This window comes from Mustela putorius, unplaced genomic scaffold (genome assembly GCF_011764305.1).
Source record: "Mustela putorius furo isolate JIRA1106 unplaced genomic scaffold, ASM1176430v1.1 tig00003850_pilon_pilon_pilon, whole genome shotgun sequence".
Taxonomy (NCBI): domain Eukaryota; kingdom Metazoa; phylum Chordata; class Mammalia; order Carnivora; family Mustelidae; genus Mustela; species Mustela putorius.
In genome coordinates, this window is record NW_025422002.1 from 5745388 (window position 1) to 5759366 (window position 13979).

The following is a 13979-nucleotide window of genomic DNA, read 5'->3' on the forward strand; positions in this document are numbered from 1 at the left end:
AAGATAGGAAGACAAGAGGGCAACTTCAATGGAAAACTTGCTTTCCTATATTTGAGTTCTTATGGATGCATTTTTTCTTCTCTTTTGGAACTGGAGCCTAGGAGTTGGTTTGATTTGAGTTCAAATTCCAGTGGTGAAGAAGAGCTTATGGTGTAGTGTGGGAGACCAACAAGAAACTGGGAAACGAGTAAGGAAACAGCATCCGTGTCTTTTACATCCGTGTCTTTTACATCCGGTACATGTTCTGAAGGATAGAAATAGTGTGATGGCTTAGGGACTGGAAGGAGAAGGCCACTTTAGATAAAGTCATCAGGAGAGGCCTCTCTGTGCTGATAAACCCTGAGTCAAGACCAGAGATCACGCAAAGGCCATGAAGTAGGAATGGGCTGGCAGTACTTGAGGAGCTCCATGAGGAACAACCGATCGGTGACCACAGAGGAGAGTTCTAGGAGGTGAAATCAGACAGGCAAGCAGGGACCACACCTTCTAGGGTCTTGTAGGCCTACAAGAACTCCAGGAGTTTGAGTTTTATTCTGAAGGGAGTGACTTGGGACACCTGGGTAGGCTCAGCCAGTTAAGCGTCTGCCTTCGGCTCAGGTCATAATTCCAGGGTGCTAGGATCGAGTCCCGCATCCAGCTCCTTCCTCAACGGGGAGTCTGCTTCTCTCTCTGCCTGCCATTCCCCCTTGCTTGTGCTTTCTCTCTCTGTTTGACAAATAAATCAATAACATCTTAAAAAAGAAAAGAAATTCTAAGAATTTCCTTTAAATAAATAAATAATAAATGGAGTGACTTGTTCTAATTTGATTTTAGAGAAGGACAAAGGTCAAAGCACAGAGACCAGCTAAAAGCCATTGCCACTGCCCAGGCAAAAGAGGGTAACAGCTTGGATGAGGGAGGTGCTGTGGAGATGGAGGGAAGTAAATGGACTTGAGATGTCTTTCACCAAGATTTGCTGACAGAGTGATGTGGCGTGTGTGCGTGTGTGTGTGTGTGCATGTGCGTGTGCGTGCATGCCTGTAAGAAAGGGATCACGAAAGGGCCAACGCCTAGGGTTTGGGCCTGAATTACTGTGTGGGTGATGGTGCTATTTATAGAAATAGGGAAGCACGCGAAGAACAAGTCTGGGAGGCAGAAGGGTCAAGGAAATGAGAATTTCTTTTCAGTCAAATTCATTTTGAAATGTCCCTTTGAGGCTTGAGTGTGGTATCAAGTTGACAGATAAATACAGAGAGGTTCTGGGATGGGTCTGTCTGGAGGTGTACATTTCAGAATTATCCACATGCGGATATATTTAAAGCGAAGGGAGTTGACATTCAAAGGTAGCTCTCTGTATTTTCCAGTTTGTAAACATCTTATTGCCAAGTTTCTAAGTGATAAGAAAAAGAATGTGAAGAGAGGGGGCCGGGAGCGGAGAAAGAGAAAGCATGCACAATTCCAATGGTGTCTATACACTATGTCTTGCCGCAAAGTAAGTGTATGGTCTCACACGTGTGTGCGCACACACACAGACACACACACCACAGCTGCAAACTGCAAGCTGCATACCCAAGTCATGTAGAAGATACACTCACTCTCAGTCCCGACCCCAAACAGACCCTGCCTCCTCCTCAGCTCCTGCTAAGTCCTGGACAGGCAACTTCTACCACATTTCCATCACCTATCCGTGCCTGGAAGGCAAAGACATGGGGGCTCCTCTGCCGTGGATGGATCCGACTCCAGAAACTCCTGGTGTCCCGGCTGGTCAGAGAGCGGGACTAGGGTCAGCATCTGGGCAAGGCTCATAGGCTGCCGCGGAAGAGGATTCAAGAGTCTCCACTCCTTCAGGCAGCCAAGGAAAATGACCTGCGCTTCCTGAAGAAACTTCTACTGGAATGAACCTGCAACTTGATACAGGAGCAGCCCTGGGGGAGATGGCACTGCACACAGCAATCCTCTGGGACGGTCTCAGGGCAGCCACAGTGCTGACCGAGGCTGCCCGGGAGCTGGTCAAGGAGCCCACCATGGGTAAGGCATCTGTAGGTCGGACTGCTGGGCACACAGCCATCGTGAACCAGAATGTGCCCTCGGCGTGAGGCCCGGTTGCCCACAGGGCAGTGTCTCTGCAAGAGCTACAGGCACCGCTTTCCACCACAGCCCCTGCAAGCTTATCTACTTTGGGGAGCACCCTTTGTCCTTGGCGGCCATGTGGGCAGCAAGGAGATTGTGAGGCTGCTCATGGAACACGGAGCCAGCATGTGGGCCCAGGACTCCCTGGAAAACACCATCTTGCTCATCCTCATCCTCATGCTCCATCCCAACCAAACCTTTGCCTGCCAGATGTACACCCTGCTGCTTGCTGTCTCCGATGGTGCAGCGACCACCCACAGTCCTGGACCTCATGCATGCCTAGTCACCAGGGTCTCACCCCCTTCAAGCAGGCTGGAGTGGAGGGCAACACTGCAAGTTTCCAGCATCCGATGCAGAAAACAAAGCACATCCCGTGGAATTATGGGCCACTGACCTCCACTTTCTGTGACCTCACAGAGGTCAACTCCTGGGGAGAGAGCCCCTGTCTCCCCCAGAAGCAAGGGGCTCACCAGATCCCGGAAGAGACCCCAGTGAAACAGCTAGTGAGCTTCAAGTGGAAGAAATATGGGCAGTGGCACCTCTATGTTCTGAGTGCCTTGTTCCCCCTCTGTATGATCTGCTATGTCTACCGCCCCCTCAAGTTCCATATTGGTAATGGCACAGGTTCCCAAGGTAACACCAATTTCCAACAGAAATCACCCAGGAGGCCTATGTGACTTGCCAGGCTAAAATCTAGCTGGTGAGGGATTTGGTGACTGTCCTTGGAACTGTGGTCATCCTGCTCCTAGAGATCCTGGGCATCTTCAGTGTTGGTGTCTCTTGCTATTTGGGACAGTCCTCTGGGGGCTATTCCACGTCATTGTCATCACCTATGCCTGCATGGTGCTGGTGAACGTGAGGATGGGGCTTTCTAACATGAAGGGAGAGATGGTGCCCATGTCTGTTGCTGTGCTGGGCTGGTACAATGTTACGTGACTTGCTGGAGAATTCCAGATGCTCTGTCCTTTCACCGTCATGATCCAGAAAGATGACTTTTGGCTTTATTTTGCGTTTTCTTTTCTCTTATTTCTTAAAATAATCTCTACACCCAAGATGGGGCTTGGACGCATAACTCAGAGGTCAAGAGTTGCATGTTTTACAGACTGAACCAGCCAGGCACTCCTTAAAGATGGTATTTGGAGACCTGAAGCCTTTCTGCCAGCTGGTGGCCTTGTTATTCTGGGATTTGCCTCAACATTTATGTCCTTTTCCAGACACAGGACCCAGTCAAGCTGGGACAATTCCAATGCTGCTCCTTTCAGCTTTTCCTCACCATCATTGATGGGCCTGCCAACTACGAGATGAACTTGCCCTTCACATTTGGCATCATCTACTTTGTCTTTGCCATCATCACCCCACTGCTTATGCTCCACCTGTTTATTGCCATGAAGGATGACACACATGGGAAGGTGGCCCATGAATGGGCAAGCTCCGGAAGGCCCAGGTCTGGCCACCACCGTGATGTTGGAGAGGAAGATTCTGCGCTTCCTGTGGTCTTGCTCTGGGATCTGTGGCTGCCAATATGGGCCGCAGCTCTACTGATTCCTACAAAACAAGAACCACCGTGATCAGAATCCTTTGTGGGTGCTTTATTATGTGGAAGGTTTCGAGAGCTCAGATAAGGAGCATGAACGAGAGCAACTTTCTGGGAAATAGTCCTCTGTTTCTGAGATTGAAAGTGGGATCCCAGCCAGAGCCTCCCTGGGCCTCACAACCCATGCCTGTCCCGGATCACATCTCACAGCAAGAGCAATTACCAGGGCTGGGAGATCCTTTGTCACTACACCCTGGGACAGGTGAATCTCAGACTGGATCTTGGCGAGGGGGGTGGAGAGGAAAATATCAATGATGAGGACCCCTGTTACTGTGGACCTGACAAACAGGGAGCCCTGGGTGGGGAGGAGCATTAAATTTCATGCCTATTAATCATGGGAGGCAGTGGACAGAATAATTCTTTTTTTTTTTTAAGATTTTATTTATTTGAGAGAGAGATCGTGCACACAAGTGGGGCGAGGAGCAAGAGAGGGAGAAGCAGACTCCCCATTGAAAAGGGAACCCAATGTAAGGCTCGATCCTAAGATCCTGGGCTCATGACCTGAGCTGAAGGAAGATGCTTAACTGAGCCACCCAGGGGCCCCCAGAATAATTCTTAAAGGCCATGTGTCACTATTCACATCAGCGATGGACATCTGTGGTTCCACGTATCTTCTGAGTTCCTGAAAGTCCACATCTTGGGAAAAGAGAGTATCTTTGCAAGCAAAGTTGGACTTGGCCATCAAAGGTGTGAGGTAGGGATGCTAGACTATTATCTACCCCATCTTTCTTTCTGCCTCATACAGGCACTAGAAAGTAGGAGGCTTTCCCGGTTCAACAGAGCTTAATGTGGGTAGAGCCAGACATGGCACTGAGGTTGTAGCCCTTCCCTTTTTTCTATACTCTTAGAGGATTTTCTCCCCACCTAGCAACCAAATGCCAACTAGAAAACTGCAAGAAGGAAAAAGATTCTTTGGGATGCCTGGTTGTCTCATTCAGTTAAGTGTTTGTCTTCAGCTTAGGTCATGATCCCAGGCTCCTGGAATCAAGTCCTGCATTGGGCTCCCTGCTCAGCAGGGAATCTGCTTCTCCCTTTCTCTCTCTGTTCACATGCTTGCTCCCCCCCTCTCTTGAGTAAATAAATAAAATCTTAAAAAAGAAAGGTTCTTTGCCCTTTCATTCATTCATTCTTTCTTTCTTTATAAAATTTTATTTATTTACTCAAGAAAGAGAGATAGTTAAAGAGAGCACAGTCTGGGGGAGAAGGAAAAGCAGGCTCCCTACTGAGCCTGGAGCCCAATGCAGGGCTCGATCCCAGGACCCTGGGATCATGACCTGAGCTGAAGGCAGATGCTTAACTGACTGAGCCACCCAGGAGCCCCACCCTTGTTTTATTTTATTTTTTAAATTTTATTGTGGGTAGATACACATAATATAAAATTTACCATTTTGGACATTTCTAAGTATACAACTCAGTGGCATTAAGTACATTTACATGCCACTATTCGTGTACAAGTCTTTTCTATCTTTCCAAACTGAAACTCTCATACCCATTAAACATTAACTCTTCACTATTCCTTCCCCACAACCCCTGATAACTTTCTATGAATTTGACTACTCTAGGTACCACCTGTAAATGGAATCATATAATATTAATCCTCTTGTATTCTGTTTATTTCATTTAATATGTTTTCAAGATTTATCCATATGGTAGCAGGTATCAGAATTTTAATCCTTTTAAAGGCCAAATAATGTCTCTTTCTTTCTTTCTTTGAGAGAGAGGGGGTGGGGAGAGCCTGTGCATACACATACCCATACCCACACATGACAGGGTGAGGGGCAGAGGGAGAGGGAGAGAGAGGATCTCAAGCAGACTCCTCTCTCAGTTCAGAGTCCTATGTGTGGCTCCATCTCACGACCCTGAGATCATGACCTGAGTTGAAATTGAGTTGGATGCTCAACCGATTGAACCACCCAGTGCCCCCAAATAATATTTCATTGTATGAATGTATCACATTTTATTTATCCATTCATCCATTGATTGACACTTGGGTTGTTTCTACTTTTTGGCTATTGTGATATCACTGTTAATCTTGGTGTACAATGATCTCTCCGAGTCCCTGCCTTCAATTCTTTCATATATATCCCTCCACGCTGAATCTGGATCTTATGGCAATTCTTGTTTAATTTTTTTGAGGAACTGCCACACTGTTTTCCACAGTGGCTGTGCTATTTTCCATTTCCTCGAACAGGGCACAAGGGTTCCAGTTTCTTCACTTTCTTACCAACACTTGTTATTATTCTGCTTTGTTGTTTTCTTTTCTTCTTTTTCTCTTTCTCTCCTTCTTTCTATAGCCATCCTAACCAGTATGAACGGGTACCTCATTGTGGTTTTGATTTATATTTCTCCAAAGACTAATGACAATGAACATCTTTTCATATGCTTATTGGCCATTTGTTTATCTGTTTGGGGGGAAATATCTGTTTGTCCTCTGTCGAAACAAACAAGTTCTTGGCTTCTGCTAGCAGTGCCTTGAGATGGTCCAAGTTATGAGACATAGGACACGCACGCCACCTGCTGGTCATTTCTTAGAATTTCCCAACACACCCCTTCAGGGCAAAAAAAAGTTTTTAGTTCAAGGAATTACCAAAGAAACCAAGGTCAATGTCACCTCAGATCATAGATGCCAAGGTTGTGTTCTGACAGTGGGAGGAACTTGGACTTGGAGCAGAGAAAGCCAGATTTGAATCTTGCCTTTGATTAAGCAAAGGGCAGGTCTCTTTGCCTCTAAATCCTAGGGCAGTGTGTCCAGTAAAAGAACAAGTCACTCCACACCCAGGTCTTCATGATGATGAAAGTTTTCTAGATCTGTGCTGTGCAATGGGGTAACCACTAGCCACATATGGCTGTTGAGCACTTGAAATGTGGCTCTTGTAAATAAAGAACCGACTTTTAAAACTTAATTGCAATATGGGGCACCTGGGTGGCTCAGTCAGTGGTTAGGTGTCCAGCTCTTGATTTTGGCCCAAGTCATGATCTCAGGATTGTGAGATCAAGCTCTACATCAGGCTCCATGCTGTACGGGTACCTCATTGTGGTTTTGAGATGGTCCAAGTTATGAGACATAGGGGAGTTTGCTTGAGTTTCTTTAATTACCTTAACTGTAAGTTTCAATAACTGTCCATGGCTACTGACTACCATATTAGACAATGCAATTCTAAAGACTCAGTTTCTTCATCTGTACAGTGGGGATGGGAATAGCTCCCAGGGCAGGAGGCGGTTTATGCAAGCAAAATGAGATAATCTGGGACAACATCTAACACAGTGCATGCTTGTAACAGGCAGCTATAATATGTGTTTGGATAAACACCCCATGGAATCAGTAGAACATTCCACCAGCACCTCTCCACCCCTCACTAAATTTTTCATTAATCTCCTGCTGTGAATTCAAAAGGAAAAACAGGGAATATTCATTAGTACCACAGGTCTGTCTCTCTTAAAAAACATTCTGTTTGAAATGAATCAGTAAATGTGGTGTTTTGTATTTTTCCCCCCTTTCTTCGAGACGGGAGACTGTATCAGCTTATGGTAAGAAAGCCATCCCAGTCAATGAATAATCAGAGGCAAAGCCAAGCAGATGATAAATCTTGGCCTCCATCCTGTGAAGCCACCCACTAAGCAACGTTGAATAAATCTGTTAAGCTTAGCATATTTTTCAGGGTAATTGGTTGCAGTTTTCACAGACTCTTTGATTTTTAACCTTATCTTGGGCCTATTCCAAGCTAATGAAACAGAGAATGAAGTAAGTTCTGATTTTGGCTTAAGTTTCAGGGAGGGGAACAAAGCATTAGCCTTGACAAGGCTGGGAGCAAAAAAGATGTTTGTTCATGCTTCTCTCCCCTGAGTGCAGGCAACTTCTAGGCTTCTGGTTTTTTGTTTGTTTGTCCCCCCTTCTCCCCAGATAATTCCCTTCTCCTTGGAGAAGGTTACAGGTGACTTAGAAAGAACATCACAAAATACTATGTAATTAAGCTGATTATAGCTTTGTAGATGCAAGATGCTAGCAATTATTTAAATCACAGGGTTTGGAGGCCATGAGGACAAACAACAGGTATTCTCTAGAAACGGTTGACTGTGTAGGCACAGGGTCAGGAAATCTAGGTTCAAGTTCCAGCCTCTCCATTTGCCCACTGTGTGACCTTGAGCAGGTACTCAAGATCTCTGTCTTCTTGCCAGTCAAACAGAGTACTAACTCCGTCAGCCGATGGCTGTGAGGAGAGATAAGATTATGCCTGTGAAGTACCAGCACAGTACCTGGGGTGTCATGAGGACTCAGAACTCCTCCCTTCTTCAGTGGCACATAGCAGGGCTTTTGAGAGAAGAAAATCCATAATGTGGCTTTTCTGTGTTCCCGGCTGTTAGGGGTTGTGTCATACGCCCCTCCTCCCAAATGTGTGTGTCGAAGTCGTAATCCCCAATACCTCAGCACGTGACTACATCTGGAGATGGAGTCGTTCAAGAGGTAATTAAGGGAAAATAAGATCACGAGGGTGGGCCCGAATCCAGTACGACTGCTGTCTTTTTTTTTTTTTTAAAGATTTTATTTATTTATTATATATTTATTTAAATGAGAGAGAAACAGAGAAAGCATGAGCAGGGGGATCGGCAGGCAGAGGGAGAAGCAGGCTCCGCACTGAGCAGAGCACCCGATGCGGGACTCCATCCCAGGACCCTGAGATCATGACGCGAGCTGAAGGCAGACACTTAACCGACTGAGCCACCCAGGTGCCCTTGGTGTCGTTCTAAAATGAGGAGCTTTGGACACACATAAACACACAGAGAGGAAAGACCATGTGAAGACAGATGGGGAAGACAGCAATTTGCAAACCCAGGAGTTAGGCCTCAGAAGAAACTAACCCTCCTGACACTTTGATTTCAGACTCCTAGCCTGCAGAACTGGGAGAAAATACACTTCTGTGGTTGAAGCCCCCTGCTCTGTGATATTTTGCAGGAGCCTCAGCAAACCCATACTCCCACTCTGCCTGGGCCTCAGTTATTGATTTTTTTTTTTAAAGATTTTATTTATTTGGGGGGGGGCAGAGAGAGTGGGGGAGGGAAAGAATCCCCACGTGATCCCCTGACCCTGAGAATGCCCTGAGTTGAAATCAAGAGTTGGACACATAACCAGCTGAGCCACCGAGGTGCCCCCTCAGTTATTGATTTTTTTCAGTAAATATTTTTGTGCTTATTGTGTTCCAGGCTCTGAGGACACAAAGATGAATGATGACACAAAGTCCCTACACTCATGGAGCTGCATTAACTGAGGAAAACAGCCTCAGTGCACAAATAAGATAATTCCCATCAGCCATGCAAAGGCCCCAGAGTAGCACGGAGCTCGGAGGGCTGAGAGAAGAGAACGGAGACATGCACAGAAGTGGGTTCATGACATAGAAAGGCTATAGCATAAAGTGGGGAGACAAGCAGAGTGGATCCAGGTCAGCACCTACGAGTTTTTGTGTGACTAATTTATGGAAAGCCAGCCCTAGAACTCAGTCCTTCTGACTTCCTGCCCACTGTTGTCGTCATAAACCCTATCACGATTCTTAACTGAGTGGATCCACAAGCGTGGTGGGCTCTGTGAGGCACCACTCAGAGCTTCCTTCAGGAAAGAAGGGTTCTTCCCCCAGGAGTTGGGAATGAGGCTGGAAGACAGGCTTCTGTCATCACCCCACATTGGGGACTGCATTAACTGAGGAAAACAGCCTTGCCTTGTCATGCTTCCTTCCTAGGCCGTGCTTCCTTCTGGAGCGGCTGCAACTCGGGACAATTCAGAAGGAACAGAGCATCTTCAAGAGCTGCCCGTGACCTTTGTTGAGACCGCCTTGCAGGTCAGTGCTCCTTCTGTCCACTCCTATTTCTGTCCTTCCCTTTTACAAGGGTTGTCTCCACAAGCACTATCTAACAAACACCCTGCTGCTGATCTCTGTCTCAAAATCCGCCCCCTGAGCGCACCTCCTGTGACAGTGGCCCTACTGAAAATCAAGCATGGACGAACTAGCCCATGTAGAAGGTCTTCAAGGCTGCCGAAGTGGAGGACGGATGTGCATCGGGCAACGGAGCCTCGATGAGAGGCGGAAAATGACTTTGGGAGGGGACCGTGACTCCACTTGGAGTGCTCATCATACTTGCATAGTCCCTTCTGAGGGGTCCCTCAGGCTTGGGCTACCGCCCTGCATCTGTGGTTCCAGGTGACTGGACCATTGACAGGGGCCTGACTCAAAGGCAGCCTCCATAGGTCAGCCAGCAGTGGACAAGATGGTCTTCTGTGAGTGTTCCAACAGATGGCATCTGTCTCCCTCTCCAGACTCTTCCTGCAATGGGACCTTCTCCACCTTCCCTTTCCAGTCTCCCTGGCTCCCTGCAGCTTCTCCTTCCCTAAGCCTTTTCCCCTGCTATTTCCTCTCCCTGAAGCACGCCCCGCCCCCATGCCTCTACCCTGCTTTTCCAGCAGATGACTACGCATCCCTTTTATCTCCTAAAAGTCCCTTCATTTAGGAACCAATCCCTTAACACTCTCTAACTTGATACTCTGGGTAGCTTCCTTCATGATGCTAGTCCTGTAAATCAGGTTTAACAGATGACACCTGGACTCCAGGATGGGTGTCCGTGCGCTGCACTAGGCTGTTAGTAATGCGAGCATGCACTCTGGTTCTGTTTCGCTCACTTCTGAGAGCATCCTGCCAGGGAGTCCCCAGGAGTATTTGCTGAATAACTAAAAGACTCTTCTTATTGAATGGTGGCTGAATTAGCCAGATCTGTTCCTGCTTCTTTAGAAGTTTATATTAGGAAAATACCCAGAGAGTCAGAGTTGATGAGGATTAGAAGGGAGCAGCGATTCTCAAAGTATGGTCCAGGGGTCCCTGGACCTTTCAGAAAGTTCACAAAATCAAAAACAGTTCCTCCTATTTCTGAGGTAATTATTTTGCCTTTTATCACTCCCTTTTATCACTCACTTTTATACTCTTGTGAGTATTCAGAATATGAAAAGTTCATTTTTATAGTTTCAGATTCCACATTGTTAACTTATCTTTAAGAAAGTACCCCGTGGGGGCGCCTGGGTGGCTCCGTGGGTTAAAGCCTCTGCCTTCGGCTCAGGTCATGATCCCAGGGTCCTGGGATTGAGCCCCATGTCGGGCTCTCTGCTCAGCGGGAAGCATGCTTCCCTTCCTCTCTCTCTACCTGCCTCTCTGCCTACTTGTGATCTCTGTCTGTCACATAAATAAATAAATTAAAAAAAAAAAGAAAGTACCCCTTGTCAGGATGCCTGAGTGCCTCAGTCGGTTAAGCATTTGACTCTTGGTTTTGGCTCAGGTCCTGATCTCATGGGCTGTGAGATAGAGTCCCATGTCAGGCTCTGTGCTCAGAGGGAGGCTTCTCAGATATTTGGATATTCTGTCTCGCTCTGCCCCTTCTCTCTCTCTCTCCTTCTTCTCTCTAATAAATAAATAATTTTGGGAGGGGGTGCACCTGGGTGGCTCACTTGGCTAAACATCTGTCTTCAGCTCAGGTCATGATCTCAGAGTCCTGGGGTTGAGGCACACATCAGGCTCCCTGCTCAAGGGGGAACCTGCTTCTCTCTCTACCTCTGCCCTTCACCCCCTGCTTGTGCTCATTCTCCCTCATGCTCTCTGTCCCTTTCTCTAAATAAATAGATAAAATCTTTAAAAATAAATAAAGGGGTGCCTGGTTGGCTCAGTGGGTTAAAGCCTCTGCCTTTGGCTCAGGTCATGATCCCAGGGTCCTGGGATGGAGCCCCGCATCGGGCTCTCTGCTCAGCGCCAGGGAGCCTGCTTCCTCCTCTCTCTCTGCCTATTTCTCTGCCTACTTGTGATTTCTCTGTCAAATAAATAAATAAAATCTTTTTAAAAAATTAAAAATACTTTTTTTTTTTTTTTTACAAAGGAAGTAACCCTTGGTAAGTTTGGATGTGATATCAAAAGAGAATATTCATAACTCCCTGAAAAGTTTATTAAAATATTCCTTTCTTTTCCAATGATACATAGTTCTGTGAGGTGTGTTTTTTTTACACATTTGAACCAAAACAACATATGGCAATATATTAATATAGAAGCATGTTTGAGAATTCAGCTATCTCCTACTAAGCCGGACATTGCCCAATAACTGAAAACATGCAAAGCAGGCCACGTTTCTCACAAAAGGTATTGTTTTGGAAAATATAGTTACTTTTCATAAAAATGTTATTTCTATTAACATATGATGGGTTTGTTATTAGTTTTACTAAGTAGCAATTTTCACATTTCCCAATTTTAATTTCTAGTATGATAAATATCAGTATAAATAATTGACATAAGTAAAAGTTATTTGGGGTCATTAATAAACTTTGAAAAGTGCAAAGGGGTCTTGAAACCCCAAAATTTGAGACTTAACTAGGATCATGTATTTCTCAGAATTCTTTTGGATGCAAGAGAGAGACTCAACTTGAATACCCATAAGCCAAAACTTGTCTCTCTTCATCCCTTGTTCCTTCTTCTGTTCATGTTGGCTTCCTGCTCAGCAAGGTTTCCTCAGGAGGGGGTGACAATGACCATCACTTCTCCTGTCATTTTTCCACATCAAGGCCAATCACCACGACTCTGGTCATGGGCTTCAGTTCATCCCTGGGGAGTGAGCTGTGTGTGATCTGTCCTGAAAGAACCATGGGGACTGAGAAAGATACTTCATCAGAGGAAACTTGGAAAGTTTTTACCATGAGAAAGAAAAATGGATCAGCAAATAATATCTTTCAGTTTGGGAAGATATGAGGATAAGACTGAGGTGGTCAGAAGAGTAAGATCTATCTGAAGAGAATTAACAATGAACAAACTTTAAGGGGTTTAATAAATACATACCCATTCTTTTCTCCTCCCTCAAATCTTTTATCTCTACTAACATCTGCAACAGTTGGAAGGAACATTCTAGAAAAAGAAGACAATAGATAGAGGTGACTGGATCAAGGAAACCTGGGCTCAGTGATACATGTTGGGTAGAGGGAGGTGTTCCTGGCTTCTTAGTCCTTTCCCAGCTGGGTGACCTTGATGATAATGGAGTAGTTGTGCTCCATGCTGATTGAATATACACATCTCCAGTAATTTGGGGTCTCTCTTGCTGCACTCCAACACAAAGTGAGTCACTTCTCATGCCCTCACCTCCAAACCTGGCTATCTTGAGTCCTGATCCCTCCAGACTACGCTCCACATAGAGACACACCAAAGACAATAAAAGAGGTCAGTCTGGGAGTTTAGAAGGAAGACTTGGGGCTGGGAGTCCCCAAATAAAAGCATGGATAAAGTTGCCTGTTACTGCACCAAAGAAGAAAACTGCCCACGGAGAACTAATCCTCCACAAAGACCATCTTCTCCCTCTGTCCCTCATGGACTGGCCTTCATTGTGGATTTTTACATGTGAAAACAAATTAGACTTGTTCTGTGTGGATCCAAACAGGGCAGAGGACCAGGGGTAGAAAAGAGAGGTGGATAGATTTTTGTTTCAGTGTAAAGGAAAATGTTCAACAGAGTGGTCCAGAGCTGAAAGGAGCTGCCTCAGGTGTGTATTGTTGGGGGGAAGGGTCACTTCTGGGCTAATTCATGGCCTCCTTATCTTCAAGGTCATCAGTCTTGCAGGCGCGAAAACCAGAATATAAGACAAACACAAGATAAATTATTATTTACTCTGGAGGGTTCCTCCTCTCTCCCTCGGTTTCTCCCTCCCTCCTTCTCTCTTTTCCTTCCTTCCTTCTTTCCTTCCTTCCTTCTTTGAGGGTCAATATTTTGGTGTCAAGACAGGAATCTGGTAAATACATTTTTCTGAAATTCTCTTGATTCTCACTCACATTGTGGAGACCCTTCCCCCATGCCCCAGTCCCATCAGAGCTAATCTGTCCAAATTCCAATACTTATAAATTACAACAGCAATACAAAAACAGGAGAAAAAGAAAACCAGATGGAGAAGTTAGCCTACGCCAGCCATGTCACTTGCTCTGGATGCCTGAGGTGCTGAATTGGAGCTTCTGTTCCTTTTTTTCCCCTTTCTTTCCTCCTTTTTCTTCAGGGATGGGTCTGAAGCAGCTGGTGGGTCCAGGTTCAGGTTCCTGATGTCTGCTTCAATAGCCTGGCCCGAGGGATCTTGGAATTGGACAGAGACACGGTCTAAATTATCAGTCTCCCCATCATCACTCCTGGGGGCAACAGGAGCCAGGCTATTCTCATCCTTCTTTGTACTAGTTTTGGGCCAAATATCTGCTTTTGATTTTTCCAACCCTTGGCATCTAGGCAAAGGA

General features: G+C 45.9%; 1 pseudogene; it reads left to right on the forward strand.

Annotated features, from left to right (window-relative positions):
* The first annotated feature begins 381 nt into the window (after nucleotides 1–381).
* Nucleotides 382–4019, forward strand: LOC101681945 (annotated as a pseudogene).
* The last annotated feature ends 9960 nt before the right edge of the window (nucleotides 4020–13979 follow it).